The sequence below is a fragment of the Myzus persicae genome, unplaced genomic scaffold, assembly GCF_001856785.1.
Source record: "Myzus persicae strain clone G006 unplaced genomic scaffold, MPER_G0061.0, whole genome shotgun sequence".
NCBI lineage: Eukaryota > Metazoa > Arthropoda > Insecta > Hemiptera > Aphididae > Myzus > Myzus persicae.
Window position 1 is genome coordinate 953028 of NW_019103508.1, and position 15696 is coordinate 968723.

Below are 15696 nucleotides of genomic sequence, written 5' to 3' on the forward strand. Positions count from 1 at the left end.
TGTTTTTTTTATTCACTGTCCTATAACGTGTATGGCATCTCTGTGTAGCACTAAAAGGTACGGGGATATTTCAGAAGCAACTTGAATTTCACAAGTTGTGGCATACGTGGTACGTGGTATGAAGGGACATGTGAGCATGATATTCGGTAATATTTCTGTAAATACTAGCACACGGACACGGCATAATGCTGTACAGTTCAATCGGTTGCCGGTTGTTTCAAACGTATTGTACGACACTTGTCCGTAATTGAGGCGCATATTTGCTACATATTAGCTTATATTTTGGCCACATATTAAAAAATTATATAATTTATACTTAGAAAAACTTTGCTTCAGTGTTTTACACCTAAAAGTAGTTTTTCCGGGTAACGCCGGGTAATTCAGCTAGTAATAGTATATATATATTTGTATGATAAGAGGTTTCGTAGGTACACGGTTTTTCCTTTATATTTTTCTTCCCATATCCAAGTTTCCATACTATTATTTAGATGTCGTAGTAAAATTGTACTTCCGGGGAATCTTACCGGTTTGGGTCGGGGGGTGTATGATTACCCTAGTATAACAGGTAACATTTTAATAGGAAAATATTACTCTCCCATAGAGGGGTACGATTATAATAGGATAATCATACCTCCAGGTAAGATTCTCCCAGAAAGTATTTACCAATCTAGTGAGTAATATTTTCCTAAGATTGTTACTGAGGGTACGTTTATACTAGGATAATTATTATCGGGTCCACGTTCAGATTGAGGTTTTTGTTGTTTTTATGTTTTTAAAAAGGATTTGGACTGTCTGAAAAGTCGAGTTTATGTTTTGTTTTTATTTCTTATACAGCACCATCTGTTATTATACCTCCAATAATATATAATAATAGTTTAATAATACAGTTCGTCACGTATCGTGTACTTTCGTATAGCATATATTATTAGTATTATTCTGCAGCTGAGAGACAAGACGAGCGATCAGAGGGAACAGTCGCTCTCGTGCCAACATGCCATGCACCCGGAGGGTCCGCAGCGAGGGCAGATTACACATTTTTTGAAAAACGATATGCCTACAGTAGAAAAATAAAAAAACATTTCGTCTTGTAAAATGTGCTGTAAACGCTTTTGCACTACTCGCGCTCGAGGGACTAATAATTATATTTAGAAACGCCCGTCGTAGTGAGTTTTCAACGCTTAGAAAATATCAAATTTCGTATTGGTACGATACTATACATATTATTGTAATATTTAAAACAGACTTGAATTACTCACGCCTTGCCACTAAAATTCGTCGTAGGCGCTGTAATCCGTTTGACATAAGACTACATAGGCACAGTTTAACTTTTTTTTTTTCAATGCTCTCGTCAAATTATGAAAAATATGGTAACGTCAAAGTCAAACACAAGCGTAACGGCAATAATAGACTATTATTATACATGTTGTGATGATAATAAAATATCAATACACCGCCATGTAAATTACATACGTATATTTTAATATATTATAATATATATGCGTATGTGTACGTTTTGAACACGGCCGGTTACCCGTAGGATAAAAATTGAAAAATACAAACCTTATATAATACGATGTGACAAATATGATTATAATAATACAATATGTATATACTGTTGTGTGCATAAAATATAAAAGTGTATACATGTATAGCTTATATATATATGTATAATATATTAGTTGAGTTATATAATGTGTGTAGGCAATGATAATAAAACACACGCGCACGCATAATAGACAGTAAGAGCGAATATATGTATAAGGTATAATATAATAGGTAAATATTATTATGACTTGTATTTATATGCATAAGTAAGTCGTTAAATGAATATCGTGCCGTACCTATATGTACACACTCATTCAACTATCAATCATCCGAAAGTCAATTACGATTACGTGTGTACCACTGTACCTGTATAATAATATACGTAATCGATGTATGCAACGAGAGTAAACATAATAATATTTTATCTAAATTTAAATAATAGTAAAGATAAAAAAAATCGTTTTCAAGTAGATCTTAAATATTATACTTATTAAAATTGTACAATATTGAGCATATTATTTTAATATGAAACAATAGCGATATTAGAGTACGTGGTTTGAATGACTCTATATTTTAATACTTACAATAATCGTAGAATGTTTGGAAATGGTCTATTATGAATTTATCTAAGTCTCTCAAACTTATTCGTTTAGACACAGGTATGTTATGTATATCGTTCATAACGGTAAACCATCATTCGATGCATTATACTTTTGGTGTACGCACAAAGCACCTAAATACAATTTTCTTAAAGACTAAAAACAGTTTTCAACACTGTGGTATAATTCCCCACTTATGTTTGTTTATACTTAGAGTTGTTTATTATATTGTTTAGGGTGAATTTTTCGTAAGATTATATAATATTTATAAAGTTAAATTGTTGTAGTACCTAATAGTAATAATAAGTGAAAATTGTTTTTTTTAAATAAAGTTTGAGCCTGTACATCATTCAGTTTCATTGTTGTTTTTCCTGAACATATTATGATATATAATTATAGTATTCTATAATGCAATCCAGCAGTGGTTAAAATACAAAAACAATTTGCAATAAAATTGATAAATTACATAAATTACTGTTTTTTAATATTTGTATAATAATATTCAAAAGTATAACAGAGTCCTGATTGGAGGTTGCGACCTCCTCTAATCGCCTTCCTCAAAACCACCGCGCGCCGAGCCACTTCTACGGTCACACCAAAGATCATGATATTATTAAAGATAATAATGAAATCATCAATAAATTATTTTCTTTAATATTGGTTTGTTAATCGTAATTTTCTGCACGGATGTTTTTTTCTATTTCAGGCAATCACATATTATTTTTAAATCGACTACGTATGTAACTGAATATTTCATATCGATGAAATTTTGACAGTATTTACTATAGTCACTTTTTAATCATTTTTATATAAAGTTCTAGATCTATCTTCATCTCTTATATTATCTTTCACTATTTCAGTAATTTTGTTTCAATCTTATTTATCCGTCTTTGTGTCACATATTGGTGACTCAATGGCAAAACGTTGTCTACATAGAAAATACATTATTTATTATCAAAATGTCGTATACAAAAAATAAAACAAAATGTAAGTAATTCATCATTGCTTATGAGTTATGACCGATATTGTGTATCGTTGAGCCAAGTATTTAATAGCATTTCGGCTTCATTCCGGTTCTCAATTTATCATCGTTATTGTTAATGTATTAATACCTAATGAAACAAATTTGGCTATAAAATATATTGATTATTTTCATCCGAAAACAATCAGTCAAATTGTAAGTACATTATAATATTTACCTATTGATTGATGTAATTCCATAATATCAAAATGTTATACCTACATACTTTCGAATAATTAAGATTACTCGTTTTTAATTTCGTAAACTATAATTGCGATCAAATTAAAATAAAAAAACATGGCATAATAGAAGATAATATTATAACGCGTGTTTTAAAATTGTAGTTAATTCCTAAACTATTGTATTGCTATTTGGAACAATGCATTTTGGCTATTAAAACACTGTACATTTGCTTTAAATTATAATGAGCATTTAAAATGATGCATTATTTTTATTTATTTTTCTGTTGTTTTTTTTTAAGGGAAATACTTTTCAATAACATAAAAATAATAACTATACATATACCTTTGAATGATTTTTTCATATTGAGTGCATGCTACATATATAATATTATATATTGTATATATATGATATACTTTGTTTTTGTTTCTGTATGCGTTCTCATTCCTTTATAAAAAATATACAGTCATCTGTACAATAACTGAATGACTTAACATGGTTATTTTCTTTATATGTTTTATATTATGGTTAATGGTGATGCATAAAGGCTACAATTCATTTTTTTAAGTATGTACTATATAAATATGTATGTATGACTTCTATATATATTATAATATGTAACAATTGAATCATTGAGTTTATGCGCTTGCTTTGTATTTAAAGAGTAAACAAGAACAAACGGAAATAAAATGTATGTATAGTGTAGGCACCTAAATTTAAATTTAAAGGCTTAAAAAACAACAATTTCTCTTTCTCTCCAGTAAAAGTTTAAGTCATTCAAATGTGATGTGATGTGTTTGTGTTTAAAATAATAATAAAAACATTTAAAATTAACAATAAAATATTTATTTTAAAATACTCTAAATTATTTTAATATTAATACAATGTCGTACATATTATACAACTGCAATATTATATACATATGTACAAATATTTTAATAGTTTTATACATTTATATCTAATCAAATTAAGTCAACTACAAACTAATACAATTATGATTATAGTCTATGTTATGTTTTAATAATAATAATATATACCTATTTTGTTGGTCGTTTTTTTTTTCGAAATTGTGTGATGCCCAAGAAAACCCACATAATATCAAGATTAGAAATAATTCTCATACCTCTTAATATTTACAATAATTTTGGTTTTAATGTTTTTTATTTATTCCGTTAGGCTACATGTGCACTAATGATTAATGAATTTTGATTATATTGTGGTATACACACATTTAATTGCTTTATTTAAAAGTGTGGTATACAAAAAAATGGAGGCATGAAAAATCATAATAATACAGCGATTTATTTGCATGTAGTTATTACAGACATATTATACAAATACAACTGGAAACAATAAAAGTTTAGCTGACGCTTCTTCTCGATAAAGTCGGATACGGAATCCTGCAGTCATTCTTGTCTGTATATATTACATCCGTTACCCTGAAACTTTTTAAATTCTCAATCAAAATTCAAAATGGTTCTTGAAATTCAACAGCATTTAATACCATCTATGCAACAGTAAAATTTAAAAATAAATATTTTCCATCGGCTTTACACACACGCGCGCGCGCGCAACGCACAAGCAAACATACACACTCACGATTGTTTTTTTTATTAAAAGCTAATGGCCAAAGCCGCCGGAGCTTATTTTTCAATAATAATAATAATAAAAAATATTATGTACATAAAATGTATTCATATACACTATTATACTATATAGTGTAGGCTGAGTTGGGCTAACCCTCGTGGAAACCAATCGAACGATATAATATGATAATATAATACACAATATTATATTAAATGGACCGAAACGCTACGTCCGTATTAATATATTATGTGTGTGTACAGAGAGGTACGAAGCGTTTTCCCCTAAAATCAACACAGGATACCGGGAAGACCGGGTGGACCACTCTGTATAATAATATAATAATAAAACAACGGTGCATGAGCAGCCAGCTGTTACGTGTTCCAATATTGACCGGATAATAGACTTCGAGGGATTTCTCCGTGTGAATAGTTTTTTCTATCGATATTATTGTACGCAGCGTGCAAATCTCGCAAACTACGACGAATTCGTATGAGCTGCAGTATTCTCGGGATGCAATCTGCGTGCCTCCTCTAAAAGAAAATAAATGAACGTAGTCGAATGTCATAAAAAAATTATATGATTTTGCTATGTAACGTATAGTAGAGTTTGCCGTGATCACAATTAATTGATACAGAGAGGACGTATACTAACATATTATAGTAATACATTGGAAAAATAACTGTGTCTCCATCAAAGACAGAATTATTGATTTTTGTTTAAAAAAAACTGTAGCTTCAAGTACCTACATATTTTATATTTATATCGTATACATATTAAGTCTACAATGTATAATATTATCAAATATAGATGTATAGTAAATAGTTATCAATTATTAGTCAATCGTATCGAAACCATTATGTAGGTAGAGTAAATAATGCTAAGTTTTCGAAAAATAAAACCATAAATTGGCTAAAGAATAACACTATATGATTAACGCTAAACAACAAATACTCAGCAAACTACTTGCAATATAAAATTACTTATTTGGAAACTTCCTTTACTACGTAGCTATAGGTTTTTTAGTTAGAGTCCAGACAAAAGAAATAAATACGTAACACTATAGCTGCTGCAGGCATCACGGATAAACGGACGGACCGAGTTCTCGATGGATTGAACGACAAGGAGCTTCAGGTGAGGACTAACGAAAAATTACTATAAATATATGTAGGGACTTTGGAACCACATTCTACGCACTTCGATCGTTCATGTCGTTTGGTTGAAAAACGGAAGACTCAGACACACAACCATGGTATAAGCCGGAATCGCGCGTGATTATAGAAAATATGTTGATGTGATCGGTCGATGGACGCATTCCCCCGGACATTCCGATCAAGCGCGTGCGATGAGAGAGAGAGATGAGATTAACTTAGATTTCGTGTAGGTACACTGCACAGTGCACATACAGAATATACCTACGCTATTTTATTGGACCTAAAACACTCGAGACTGGAGTCGGTGTAAGGTTAATTGGCCGGGGATCGATTCGTAATCGAGAAACAGTCGTGTTATCATCGGCAATGAAGTTAGACGCGCATACACGGAAATCTGATTCAGTGCACTGTAATGTTACTTGGCCGACGAGAGAGCGAGGTAGTACCCTAGGGAACCGTATATGCGTCATATAATAATAATAATAATAATAATAATGTATAAGATTTCTTATCATTTCCCGGATGCTTTTAGCTTTCCACGAAATGTTCACAGCTTGAATCAGGTGGAAAATTGAAAATTGAGGATCCAATTTACGCTGAAATCACCTGCAAGAATTCTATACTTTTTATTATGTAGATACATAATATACATAATACATATAAATATATTAACGATACATATATTTATATACAAATTTTATCATATATTATGTATATAAAATGTGCTTTGAGTCATGAAGTAATGTTTACGAAGTAGTATAATAATATTAGACTAGCTCATGATGTGCGTGAAGTTAGCCCCAACACCATGACCAATGTTTTTGAAAGTTATGTTATCATTTTGCAAATTGGTTTTCAGAATTTGCAAATAAATTCCCTGCTAGAAATAAAAAAAAATAAGACAAGGGGGGCCACCTTCAAGCAGCCTCCCAGTAAACATAGCACGTATAATCTACGTGTATAATAAGTATAATCTTGGTGTATGCATATACGTAGAAATTATACGTTTAATAATGGTATACTATACGTTGAAATAGATTGATTTTACGTTAATCGCACGGTGATTATTGGTTGGTTGAACTTACGTCGAAATGTAGTTAAGTATTAACGTATATTTTACGTTGATGATATGTATATCCATATACAATACAGTTCAGTGGTGAACGCTGGAAAAAATACGGGGGAGGTTTTTGAAAAAATTTAAAATATTCATAAATGTCATACTGTTCACACCGTATTATACTATTTCTCTTTTTTATAGTAGTTATATACACATATTATATACCTATTAATTAATCATTACAATTAATGACAATTTACAAACCAGTAACCACGGGGAACTTTTATATAACTTAAAACATTTTTTTTTTTGTTATTTGTTTGTATTACATATTTTGTAGGTCAGATAATTTGTTTTTGTTCCTGATATTTAGGAGGGGGCTAGTTGTCCCCCCCTTAGTTTACCTCTGATACAGGTACATTTAAAAAAAATTTTTTTTGGTAAGATATTGGGTGGTAGGTTAACTTAAATCTTCGCTCTAATTGTATTAAAATTTAAAATATGTTTGCCCACTGGGTTTAAGTGTCAAACTTTTGATGATGTTTGGGTGACCATTTATCAATGTAATGCGTAGTGCGTTAAGTCAGAGCTGGACAAAGAGGGGACTAGGGAGGCTATAGCCCCGGGGCCCGGACTGTAAGTTGAAAGGGGCCATAATGTGTCGACTCTTTTTTTTATTTATAAAAATGGCATCATCAAATAAATAAAACATTATTTAATATATAAATTTCAAATTTAAATCATATGAAAACACTAAATAGAAATAAACAATTTATTACGGAAACACGATTGTCGATTATGGTTTTTCTATATTATACTCAATGAAAACACCGTCAAACTCCGTGTAAAAAATTGCGAAGACAAGAAAAGTTGTCATTCATAAAACTTCAGCATTATAAAGACGTCATATTAATAAATGCTAAATAAATTTAATTTAAAATAAATTTATTCGATCTCAATAATTTATTTACCTCTTTTGTGAGAATTTATTTTATTTATAAATTAATAATTAAGACCTTTTACAAAATACATTTAGTAACATTGGTAATGGAAATTTGTTAAATAGTCCAGTTATGAACGGACATGTTTATTTTTACTTTTTTACACGGAGTTGGACGAAGTATTTTTATTGGGTATAATATAGAAAAACCATAACCATGTTTTGGTAATAAATAATTTATTTCTATTGAGTATTTTCATATGATTTAAATTTGAAATTTATATATTAAATAATGTTTTATTTATTTTGAGTTGGACTAAGTGTTTTTGATGGGATATCAATAGTTTTTTTATAACATATTTTTATGTACCAGCATGTAATATGATTTACAGGTTTTTCATGTTTTTCATGTTTTTATTTATTAATTATATTATTATGTTTGTGCATTCAATATATTCGATTTTTTTGTATTATTATAACACACACATCTTTACCTCCTCGAAGTCATCGTTCAAAATGTATTGAAGTGTCATTAAATCGTAGCCATTGCCCATTCATTTTTAAGGTAAAATTTTTTTTTTCTTATAAATTATGGCATTTATTGAAAATTTACAATCTGTACATTATATACAATAAGTAAATGTGATATAAGAATAATATAAAATGACTTTGAGTAACATGAAGGAAGACTCGCAGTCGAATCACCTTTTACAAAGAATTTAAAAAAAAAATTATTATGACTTATATAAATGTATTTTAATGGTTAAGCAGATCTCTGCACCAGTTGCGTTTGAGACGTCTTGTGGGGTTGTCTGGGAGAGTTTTTGAGGCCAGTTAAGGTAAAATTATACAAATTTAATGGGCTTCATTCATAGACTAACCATGTTAATTTCTGTTGATAGAACTTGATACACTTTAAAATCCATTTTAAAAAATGTAAATAAATTGTAAAATATCTATTTAATATTTGTAGTTATAATTACAACGAATAACACGTGGTTATTAAATATCACGGCTGGACAGCGAAAATATACGTCAACCATGAATGTCTGAATGTCAGCAGAACGAATGCGATATTTAGTATTTAGTATTTACTATTTAGTACATTACCACAAACGAACCATTCTGCCCATTCATTAAGTCTGTAGGCCTGGCTAAAGAAAATAGGCAAATTTACACACATTCAATGGACTAACTCTGGCTCGTGTAATGTACTACGGTCGTGACCGCTCCGCTTTTATTTTTTTACTTAGCCCACTACCGCTGGATTTATGTAGCGTTCTGAATTTAAGCTACCATCGTCCATCTGTGAAAGTGAACGATTTTTTTCTGCACCATCAATAATTAAAAATAAATATTGTTGTGTGATGGCAATTCCCTTAACCTAACCTTAATCTAATCTTCAACAGAGGGCCTTACCAAAATGTTTAGCCCCCTTATTTAATATTATGACCATAATCCGGCCCTGCGTAAAGTTTACTTATACATTTATTATACATCACCACGCATTGCACGTATATTTTATCGTATCGTGAAAATTGAAACAGAGTATAGATTTGTATTTTGGAAGTTTAAAATAAATTAAATGTGAACTAACAAATTTGTTTAACCGAGTAACGGAAATGTTATCAGTTGCCGCGGTGTTCAAGCCACAACCATAGAACCGACCGATTTAGCCAAAACACGGTTACGACTGGGTAATTCCGTTAATATCTTGAAGCAGCCTTCTTATCTGTGAGTCGGCATTACCTCACCCCCGCCGATCAGACCGACGACAGCAATGTCTATGATTGCTGTTGGCCCTTGCAATCTTGCAAGCACAAGCGCCCGTCACAGCCAAGTACATAATAATATAACGTCCGACATTTCCATTTTCGGAATTTTCCATTGCAACTTGTGCACTTCCATATTCTATGCATCCACCATTCACGGTCTTACGTCTACAGTTACCTCTAGTGACTATAGTAATGTAATGTACCTTGTACCTAGTCAACGAAAATTCCAACTTAAATATAAGGTAAAAACTTTTATCATCTATAATAATATTATATCCTGTTATAACTTTAGTCTTATTGTGCTTTGTAGTTTCACATAGTATTGCGTACCTATAATGCATGCGAATTGCGAAGTCGCTCACCCAACATTATTATCTCAAATTATTTCACTGCTTTTAATTAATATTGTTCAAATGTTTATTATTCAATGATTAGTTTAAGTCCACAGTTGTTATACTGCTTATGGTTGTGTTAGGTCTTTGTTTAAGTAAATATAAATGGTTAAAATATTTCATGATGTTATAGGTATAATATTTGATGTATGTACCTATATTAAAAATAAGGTATATTATACAATTTTTAGCACTTAGGCTTCGGTATTGCAATTAAATTGTTAGGGAATTATGGTTAAAAAGTAAAAAACAGCTAAGAATCTTAACAATATTTTAATTTAAATTAAATTAAATTAATGTAATTTGATTATTTACAATTCATAAATGTAGTAATTGATATGAATAAATTGTTTATACATAAGTGTTGTTTAAATTAAAACTTATTTACATAGTATTTGTTTATTTAATAATGATGCTGTATACTTAAATTTTTAATAATACAATTATTATAATAATTAATCACCTTGTATAAAGAAATTAAAGCAAATTATTCATATATGTTTTAGGATTATAAAAATATTTAAGCTATTTGTATAAACAGAAAAAAATTCATTGCCAACACCCAAATCTGGGCATTAACTAGTTAAAAAGTTGGAGTTAAGCTAGTTTTAATTCATATTAACTTTGTAACTTAACTAGTTGAATTTAATGTGTAAAATAATCTATATTGGAATGTCTGATACTCCAAGAAATTAAGATTATTACCTACTTATTTGATAGATTCGATCAAATTATCAGTTGATAGTTGTTCAATTTAATTTTTCATTCATCACCAATAGTTCAAGTTGGTTACCTATTCTACCTACCTACTTAAAAATTTGTCTATGTAATACATTACATTTGACAAAATGGTTTATTAAATTTATATTTTGAACAAAAAAAAAAAACTAACTTCTACTCTAACTTAAGTTACCTACTATTTTCCTTAAACTAATTTCTATCTAACTAACTTATACATTTCGTAAATTTTTGAAACTAACTTGTATTCTAACTTATTTTTTTCTTATATTAAAGTAACTTAACTTGAACTAGTTGAAAAAAGTGTCTAACTTGCCCAGCTTTGCCAATACCTATCTTTTTCAAATTTTTTACATACATATCAAGGATGAGAGAATATTTTAAAACACCATAATATGAAACCATATAAAACCACTATCTCTGCATTCAATAATATCAAATTGATTTGTTTGTCAATTTTAGATTTTAACTTTCGGTAAATGCTAAAATCATGCCAAGATATGCGTATAAACCAAGTTAGAGTTTGACCAAGAATTCTAAAAGGCGGCGAGAAAAACAAAGTATAAATGTTTCTGTCTCTCTTTCTAGTGTTGATTCTTTAGTGGTTCAAAATGTTCCTATTGTTGAAAATGTAATTCATACTGAGTTATCGAGAACTCCAGATATTCAATATTCACCTATTACTGTGTTTCTGAGTAGTTTGATCTCTACTGAAGCCTGAAGGTAACAACCATTTTGAAAATCAATCTTTGACTGAATTAAACATTTTTGCTCATACACCCAATAATTCTACATTTCAATCAAAACTGGCATCTTTTATTATTTCATCAAGACTTTCAAGAAGTAAAACTTCTGATTTATTAAAATTGCTTAAATGTGTTAAAGATGTTGCATCCTTACAAGATCTTCCTTCAGATTATAGTAGAACACTTCTTTATACTCCTTTATCTGGTAAAGTGAAAATTGATCAAATAGCAGGAGGAGAGTACATTCATTTTGGAATTTGTAAAGGATTAAATTATTTGTATAATGTTAATTATTATATGCGCCAACAATCAGTACTTGAATTATGGTTTAACATAGATGGTTTACCAATTGATAAAAGAGGTCAATCATTCTAGCCAATATTGTGTGGTGTTTGTATACAACAATGTGTCAAGCTTTTTATTATTGGAGCTTATTTTGGTTCTAAAAAACCAAGTTATGTTTTTGAGTATCTTAATCTTTTCATTGATGAACTTAATGATCTATTACTGAATGGTATTACAGTTGGACTTACAACAATATCTATTACTCTGAAAGGAATAATTGCTGATGCACAGGCTCGAGCCTTTATAAAGCAAATTAAAGGTCATTCTGGTTATTATGGTAGAACAAATTCTATTTTATACAGGACCTTTTATTTTTACACCAGTGTACAACAATTTTTTGTTTTTAAACATAGCCATGTGAATTTCAGCATGTCCTAATACAGTTCACAGTCAAAATGAGTTTGTGAGTGATTTACTGAAACATTTTTAAAAAACATTTATGGACAAAGTAATGCATCGTATAATGTATATTCAGTTATTCATTTAGCAAATGATGCTAAGAAATATGGAGTTGTTGATCAATTCTCATCATTTCCTTATGAAAATTACCTTCAGCATTTGAAAAAGATAGTGAAACCTGGACAATTTCCATTAGTTCAGCTATATAATCGTATCAGTGAAGAATGGCATTGCAATAGCTCTGACATTAATTCATCTTTAATTAATTATCCTGCTTTAGACGTTCACCATTATTTTGAACCACTCCCAGATAATTTGCTTAGTGAAGCAGTGATTCAATATTCTATTTTAATGACTAAACAATTTACCTTAAGAGTTTCTAATTTAAAAAGTTGAAGTAAAAAAAAAAAAAGATTGTGTAGTTATGTGTGATGGCAAAGTTTGTATTGTAAAAAACATATTGTCTATAAATGGCCAAATATTTCTAGTTTGTTTACGATTTGAATATGTCATCCCTATTTATGAAATTCGTTGTCCTTTAATTGCTGTTCGAATGATGGAGTGCAGTAATTTCTTATGTGAACTAGAATTGTATGATATCAATAGTATTCAATTTAGAGCTTGTTATCTTCCCATATCAGAAGATTTAAATATTGCATCTAGTTACTATGTGTGTTCATTTCTTCATATTGCTGACTAAAAAGGTTGACATATTATTTTTATATAATTGTTAAAATGTAGACATTTATGTTATTTATTTTATTGGTTTTAGAATGAATTCTCAAACATACGCTGTTGTTTTAGTCTCAGAGAACATCATTCTTTTTCCAATAACATGGTTAAATTGTGATGGTCAGAACACTCCCTTTATTGGTAATAATATAAATTTTACTGACCACTTATTAATGCAGTGAAAGAAGCTAATAATTATGCTATTATAAACAAAAAAATTGGACAAAAAGAAGTGGCAAACTATTGGTCATAGCTGGTAAAATAGTTATAAATCTATTCTTATGTTTTAATTATAAATATTTGTATAATTTTCAAATTCTTGTATTGAAAGAAATAATTTGGCGACAATAGAAAATTAAAAAAAAAGAACTTTGCCGTAGTTGAGTTTATTGATGAGTAATCGGTCGAAGTAGTACCTTGCAGCTGGATCAATGCAGATCAAGTTGATAAACAATTTAAATGTTATTGGTCTAAGCAGTAAGCATGGTAATATATCAAAATGGTCTGCATCACAAAAATAACCTTCCAGTTTGTGGAAAATACATTTGTGTATTCCTAAAAAATTTGTCCGTATGTTATAGAAATATAGATTATTCAAAATATTTTATTATAATGTGTAATATGTTTATTCGGAAGGGGAAAAAATTAACTACATATTGTGATACCAGCACACCAGAACTAGAAGATATTACACAACAGCCAAGAAAAAGTTTTAAAAAAAAAACACTTTGATGATTCTATGTTTGTTGTAGATGAAAGTAATTTAAACAAAAACAAAAAGGCCATATTTTGAGTGGGTTAATTATCGACATTACATTTTAATTTTAATTTACTATTATTTGTATTAATTAATTTTTTTCTGATAAATTTTAGTGCAAACCCGGTCTAGCTCAGAAAACAGTAATACAAGTCAATCCTTGTTTTCAAATAATATGTTAGCATTAAATGATGCTCCAAAGCCTAAAAGTAATTTTTAATTGTCATATAATATATTGAATATTTTATATGGAAATTATGTGTGTGATTATTAGTTAAAGCCTATTACATATTGCTGAGTAACAGCTTGCTTAATTTATTGATAAACTTGCCGTTTATTTTGATTTATCATAAAAATCCTTGAACATTTTTGGTTCTTAACTTAATGGTCTGCACAATGTTTTTCCACAAAAATGTTATACATTTTTACATACCTGACTTGTTTATTTTTTATTGGTGATTGATTAAATGTACACGAAAATTGGATTCACCCATTCTATGATGTAGGAATAGAAAAACAATATATATTAGTATTAAGGTCCCCAAACATGTTGCACTGGAGCGGTGGCGTTAAATCAATGCAGAACACATTTCACTGCTCACCGCGCAGGTAAAGCAAAGACAATAGAATTTAACGCCACCACTCCAGTGTGTGGAGACTAATTTTACTAGATGGCTTCTTATAACAAATTAATAGTATATAAATAATATGATTACATAATATTGTATTTAGGTATGTTTAATGTGAATGAAAAACACTTAATTACTGCTACTGGAATGATGTTTGAAAATAAAAAAAAAACAGTTAACTCTGATCGATTCTGACATGGATGAGATATGCATGTTGAATTAATAATTATTGAGCTGTTAAATGACTGAAATCCTGTTTTTAAAGATTTAATTTGTAATATTATTTTTAAAGCTAACACCCAACTCAATTAAAATGACTGAATTATAAGCAATACAGATGGTGGTGCTAATAAAGATGGTGGTATGAAAAATTCACAAATTATTACTATATCAGATGTAATGAACAGTATTCAGCATTTAGGCCATGTTCTTATGAATGATATTCATTTCATTATATTCAATTTTTCATATCCACAAAAATGTAATATAACAATATTTAAAACTTGCCTGACACCGTTTGTAATTAAGTTTCTAGAAATATGTCAAATATACAAAAAGGTTAGAAAATATAAGTGGGTTAACTTACGGTGAATAGGTGAATATAGTACCTATAAATACTATAGTGACTAAAATTGTTGTAACAGGTAGCCAACAACTCGATAAAAGTTTCATAGTTATTGATGTTAAGGTCCTATAAGTAACCTAACCTAGTAATATGCTCCTATCAGTGATTGTATTTTAAAACCAATATAATTAACAATTTATTTTAATTTGTTTTTACAGAAGCCGTTAAAGATATGTTTCTTGCCGAGTCCATATTAGCAATCAAAAGTTATATTAGTGATTGGCTAAAACAAGCCCCTAAAAGAAAATGAGATTTATATCTAATTTTACAATTTATTATATTATTTAATATTATATCAGTATGGATGTCTATCTTATTTAAATTTTAGCTAGTGGATAGTTCACCATAAATATGAAAAACACTGATAATAAATATAAAGTATGAAATGTTTATTGTTTCTTGAAATAAATACAACACAAAGTATTGTTGGAAATCTATAGGTAGATTATTGTCAACTGCATTAATAAATTCATTA

General features: G+C 29.2%; 1 long non-coding RNA gene across 3 annotated transcripts; it reads left to right on the forward strand.

The window, feature by feature from the left end:
- Positions 1-9916: 9916 nt before the first annotated feature.
- LOC111034639 lies at positions 9917-15163 on the forward strand. Of its 3 annotated transcripts, none has more exons than XR_002604570.1 (5): positions 9917-10100; positions 13251-13466; positions 13542-13780; positions 13847-14003; positions 14084-15163. It is a non-coding gene; the product is annotated as an uncharacterized LOC111034639 (long non-coding RNA). The 3 variants fall into 3 exon arrangements; XR_002604571.1 differs by having other exon boundaries at positions 13542-13712; positions 13792-14003; XR_002604569.1 differs by having other exon boundaries at positions 13542-14003.
- The last annotated feature ends 533 nt before the right edge of the window (positions 15164-15696 follow it).